This window comes from Pelobates fuscus, chromosome 3, assembly GCF_036172605.1.
Source record: "Pelobates fuscus isolate aPelFus1 chromosome 3, aPelFus1.pri, whole genome shotgun sequence".
NCBI lineage: Eukaryota > Metazoa > Chordata > Amphibia > Anura > Pelobatidae > Pelobates > Pelobates fuscus.
The window spans coordinates 10,488,895-10,494,894 of NC_086319.1; positions in this window are offsets into that span (position 1 = coordinate 10,488,895).

Genomic DNA, 6,000 nt, shown 5'->3' on the forward strand with positions numbered 1-6,000 from the left:
TCTTTGCTCGTGTACATATAAGTAGAATGGTCGTGTGTGATCAGGTAGACCTAATGCTGGGGCACTCATCAAAGCCTTCTTCACATCTTCAAATGCCGTTTGCTGTTCTTGGGTCCATAAGAAGGGGTCGTGCTCTGTACCTTTGATAGCTGCGTACAGAGGTTTTGCTAGTATCGCATAGCTGGGAATCCATATCCTACAGAAGCCTGCTGCCCCCAAGAATTCTCGCACTTGTCTTCTATTCTTGGGTATTGGTATTTGGCAGACAGCTTCTTTTCTCTCTGGCCCCATAATTCTTTGACCTTCAGAGATATGGAATCCCAGATATTTGACAGTTGGCAAACACAACTGAGCCTTCTTTCTAGACACCTTGTATCCTGCCTTCCAGAGAATGTGCAGTAGATCGTGCGTTGCTTGCTGACAGATTTCTTTTGTAACTGCTGCTATCAACAAGTCATCTACATACTGTAACAATACACACTCTCCTGGGATGGACTCGAAATCCAATAGATCTTGACTTAGGGCTGAACCAAATAGGGTAGGTGAATTTTTAAACCCTTGGGGCAGTCTTGTCCAAGTCATTTGGCGTTTTGAGCCCGTTACAGCATTCTCCCATTGGAAAGCGAAAATACATTGACTTTCTGCGGCAATTCGGAGGCAAAAGAAGGCATCTTTGAGATCTAAGACTGTGAAGTAAGTAGCCCCGCCCGGAATTAAAGCAAGCAGGTTATATGGATTGGGTACAACTGGATGTATACTAACAACCGCATCATTGACTGCTCTTAAGTCCTGCACAGGTCGATACTCATCTGTACCGGGCTTTTGAACAGGCAGCAATGGGGTGTTCCAGGGGGAAGTACAGAATTTTAGGATACCATACCGTATGAACTTATCCAGATAGGATTGGATGTTCTTCTTAGCCTTCTGTGGGATGTGGTATTGTCTTAGGCTCACTGGATAAACCCCAAGTTTCAGTTCAATTTTTATAGGTGGAATATTGCGGGCCAGTCCTGGTGGGTTGTTCTCTGCCCAAACTCCTGGTATGTTAAATAATGTCTCATCACTCCTAGGGTTTTGGCTAGTCAACACTGTATAAAGTCGCCACTCTTCTTCCTTTGGTACGGATAAAGTCATAATACCTGAGGGTCCATTAAACTTTAAGGATGTTGTTCCATTTGGTAGGAACGTAATCTGCGCTTGTAATTTTGATAGCATATCACGTCCCAGCAATTGGACTGGACATTCAGGCATATAAAGGAATTGGTGTTTTACTACGTGGCCTCCCAATGTACAGAGTCGACTTTTAAGAACCGGTCTTTCAGCACTTCTTCCAGTTGCTCCTATCACAGTAATAGTCCTTCCAGATGGAGGAGCAACTAGATTAGTCACCACTGAATGTTCAGCACCAGTGTCGATCATGAACGCACTCCTTTTCCCCCCTATTGATACATCGACCATAGGCTCCGCTCGACCAAGGGGGATGGAGCCCGGTCGGTATCAATAGTCCTCCATGACCGTGTCAGCCAATCCTACGAAGTCCCTACCTTCTCTATCGCGGGACCTTTGCGCTGCTGGAATATACCTGTCTTCCCTAACACTTCCTCTGTTCCCATTACTCCCTCTATAACCATTACTCCCTCCGGGGCCTCCTCTACCTCTCGCTCTGCCTCTAAAGTTTCCGTAACCTGACCTAGGTCTGTCTCTCTCAGACTGTTCTCTTCGCGGACACTCATTTCTCCAATGCCCTTCTTCCCTACAGTAAGCGCACTGATTTCTACTTAGAGGTTCCTCATTCCACTTACTATCGCCTCTATCTGGGCCCCGTCTATCTACGCCTGCGATCGCTACCGCTAGCATATCAGCCTTTTTACGCATCTTGCGCTCTTCCTCTTTCTTGCTTTCTGTATCCCTATTCATGTAAACCTTATTTGCTACCTCCATTAGTTGGGTGATGGACATACCTGCAAACCCTTCTAACTTTTGTAGCTTGCGCTTAATATCTCCGTATGCTTGGCTGACAAAGGCGGAGTTAACCATTCGGGAATTGTCTGCGTCTTCCGGATTAAAGGGGGTGTACAAGCGGTACGCCTCCAATAATCGGTCATAAAAGACACTGGGCGCTTCATCGCTTTTCTGAATCACCTCAACTGTCTTCGACATGTTAATGGCTTTCTTTCCTCCGGCTTTCATGCCAGCAATTATAGCGTCTCTATAGGCTCTGAGTTGAACCATATCAGCACCATTTACGTTCCAATCGGGATCAGTGTTGGGATAGTGTGTTGCGGCCCATGCTGCTGGATTAGCTTGATTCAAAGCACGGGCTCTATCTTCTAATGCTTTAATGGCTGCTTGATTTATTCTTGTCCTTTCCTCATTGTTAAATAAAGTCATTAGTAACTGCTGGCAATCAGCCCATGTCGGATTATGCGTCTGTACTATTGAGGTGAACAGATCAGTCATGGCTTGTGGTTTCTCAGTATACGAGGAATTATGGGTCTTCCAGTTTAAAAGGTCGGTAGTGGTAAATGGGACATATACGAAGACTGGGTCAGCGTGTGCCATTTGACCTGCGGCATCGATATAAGCTGACCCGGGATTTAGGCGAAGAGGCATCTGATAGTGCTTTAATTGTTGGGTACCAGTCAACTGTCGGGTTTGGATAGGGCTACGTAGAGAGGCGTCAGTCATGGGTTCCGGTCGGGGAGAGATAGGGTATGGGGATGTGGGAGGTTGGTTTTGGGAAAAGGTCGTAAATAAAACACTTCGGGCCGAGCTAGATGAAGCTTGACCGGAAGTCTGAAGTGGCGCCAAATCAGGATATTCGTTTTTAATGGGGGTGGGTTCTGGTTCCGGAAGGGGAGATTTAGTACGAGGGGGGGTGGATCCTGTACTGGAGGAGGAAGCGGAAGTGGATGAGGGTAATGAGGGGAGGGGTGCAGGACTTCCTGCGTTTGCGTCACTTCTTCTTAACGGAAAGTAAGGGGGCGGCAAAGGGATCTCGGACTCAGGGGGCGTGTCCAAAATGGGCCTAACACCAGTCCTAGTGGACGAACAAGTCCTAGCTACCATGAGGCGACACTGCTCCTCGTGGCATGTCCGGAGCCATTTTGGCGAGTCATTTACGGCCTGTCTCCAACAGTCAATATAAGGAAACTGGCCGTAAAGTTCAGGCCTACCCGATACAGCCACGTGTAAGCGCTGTACCAGAGTTGGATCCAAACTGCCACGTGGCGGCCATGCCGCAACCAAAGTAGGCCACTCCCTAGTACACAAAGTAACTAAACGTACAGGAGACATCTTTACCCCAAAATCACAAACTTTGAATCCCTTTTTAAAATTCTTAACCATACATCCTAAGGGATCCGGAATCGTTGACTGTGACGCACCCATACTTAACAATGGAACGTCGTCGACAACGAATACTATACACGCGTACTATTCAACAGTCACACCCGTTTCCTCTGGCAACAGCACCACGTGGTACGGTTACCAAGTGAAACGTACACAATAACAATAAACACTCAGGGAATTCCCGTACACACACAGCTGTTACACCAGTCACTATATAATCAATATTATGCCCTTTGGCGTAACTATACAGTCACCCACGCTATAATTCTCTATATACGAATTACCCGTCTATAACACACCCCAGTAACATCGTCTTTTACAAATAGCGGTTACAGTACGGTTAGCATAGGTCAAAGCACAAGTTAAGGTCACAATACAATTATTAGTGGTTATGGTGTTAAACATGCAATGGACGACAATGATTAGTACTTATTATACAATGTCAGTAAATATACAGGGTTATGGTACCGTGCACTATAATACAGCAACACACTATTAACACTCTCGCTAGACGGCTGAGCTCGCGCTATCTAACAAGATATACACTTTACTAAAACAATCGTTAACACATTTACAATCCCCAACTAAACTATTGGCCAGTACCTTGAATGGACTACCTAAAAACAATCTACATACGTTTTGGTTAGCCACACTGCCCAATCACCACATATATAGCGAGCTAGAGAACCGAATTTACACAGACGCCTCTTAGTCGCACTATACAACGAGCTAGAGGACCGAATTTACACAGACGCCTCTTAGTCGTACTATCAAAAGTCTAGTGGGTTCCAAATTTACACGCCTTCCCACTTAGCCCAGATAGGATGAGAACTAGCGAACCGGATTTACACAGACGCCGCTTAGTCTCCCGGTCCCTCCGACCTAGCGAACAAAATATACACCCTAGAACGCTAGTCTAGACAAGACACCGGTGTCCGGCTAGGGCTATTTTACACCAGAGCGCCCCGCCTGACTAACCAAATCAAACGGTCTGACTAAAGAGCGTTCGATCGAGCGGTGCGCCTTCGCTCCTTCCCTCCGACAGAGGGGGCAGATACAGATTCAAAAACCCCTTTGGGCCTACCGCACAATCGGTATACCCCTAGCGGGTCCTGCCGTCTAAAACAGCAGTTGTCTTACCTCCTCGTTCCTGAACCTGAGTTCACACTCATCGACGGGGACACCCCAGTACTTCTCACGTAGAGGCCGATGATCTCCTGGACAACAGACCAGTGGCGCCGAGACGAAGGGAGGTCCACGCAGAAGTTCAGGGGTGCAGCCGTAGAGAACGTGGGCAAAGATAGACCGTCTCACGCCTCTGCCTCTCAGCTACCGTTGAACGATGAGCTTCCCGGCCAATGCACCAAATGATACCGGAGAAACTGACGGAAGCCAAGCACAGAGAGATGGACACAGGTTTCTTCAGGAAGGAAGAGATTCTTTATTGGATCACCGATCGGGACTCAGAGGGACTAATGTCACCAAAATACAGCAAGTTCTGAGCCCCGGACAATAGTGCAGGCTCCTTATATAGGCATATAACTCCTCCCATATTAAGCTCCACCCGCACATTCTCTTGACCAATCAACACAAATAAGAATTAACTTCCTGTTTGACCGCATGGCTTGTCCAGCACAATGGAGGAGGGGGAATACTATATCCTGTATTCTTGCACATGCTCCGTACACTACTGATCGTATCTTGCCTCGTGCATCCAACTGATCGATACGTCAGCATATGCACGTACACATGCCACGTGGTAATCTCGGCCTACTAAATTTATTTTTACCGAGATTCCACCACAGTTTAAACGGTAAGAAAAAAACTATATATAGCAAATTGTCTATTTAAAAAAATTATGCACAACAACACATACTCACTCTCACTGACACACACAATCACAAGTACACATAGTGTGGTGGAATCTCGGTAAAAATAAATTTAGTAGGCCGAGATTACCACGTGGCATGTGTACGTGCATATACTGGTGTATCGGTCGGTTGGTTGCACGTGGCAAAGATACGATCAGTAGTGTACGGAGCATGTGCGAGAATACCGGATGTAGTATTCCCCTCCTCCATTGTGCTGGGCAAGCCATGCGGTCAAACAGGAATTTAGTTCTTGTTCGTTTGATTGGGTAAGAGAATGTGTGGGTGGAGCTACTTAGGGGTGGAGTTACATGCTTATATAAGGAGCCTACACTATTGTCCGGGGCTCAGATCTTGTTGTATTTTGGTGACATTAGTCCCTCTGAGTCCCGGTCGGTGAATCGAATAAAGAATCTCTTCCTTCCTGAAGAAACCTGTGTCCATCTCTCTGTGCTTGGCTTCCGTCAGTTTCTCCGGTATCAATAGAACCACTGTCAGATGCACTCATGATGCATACAATCAATGACACAAACACTGACGTGCACTCACTGACACAAACACACAGAAACTCATTGACATACATACACTGAGCAAGCATTCACCAACACACACACTCACTGCCACAAGCACTCACTGCTACACACTGTCACAATCATTCACTAACACACATTGACACAATAACTCACTGACACACACACACACACTGAGCAAGCACTCACTAACACACACACTCACTGCCACAAGCACTCACTGACACACACTGTCACAATCATTCACTAAC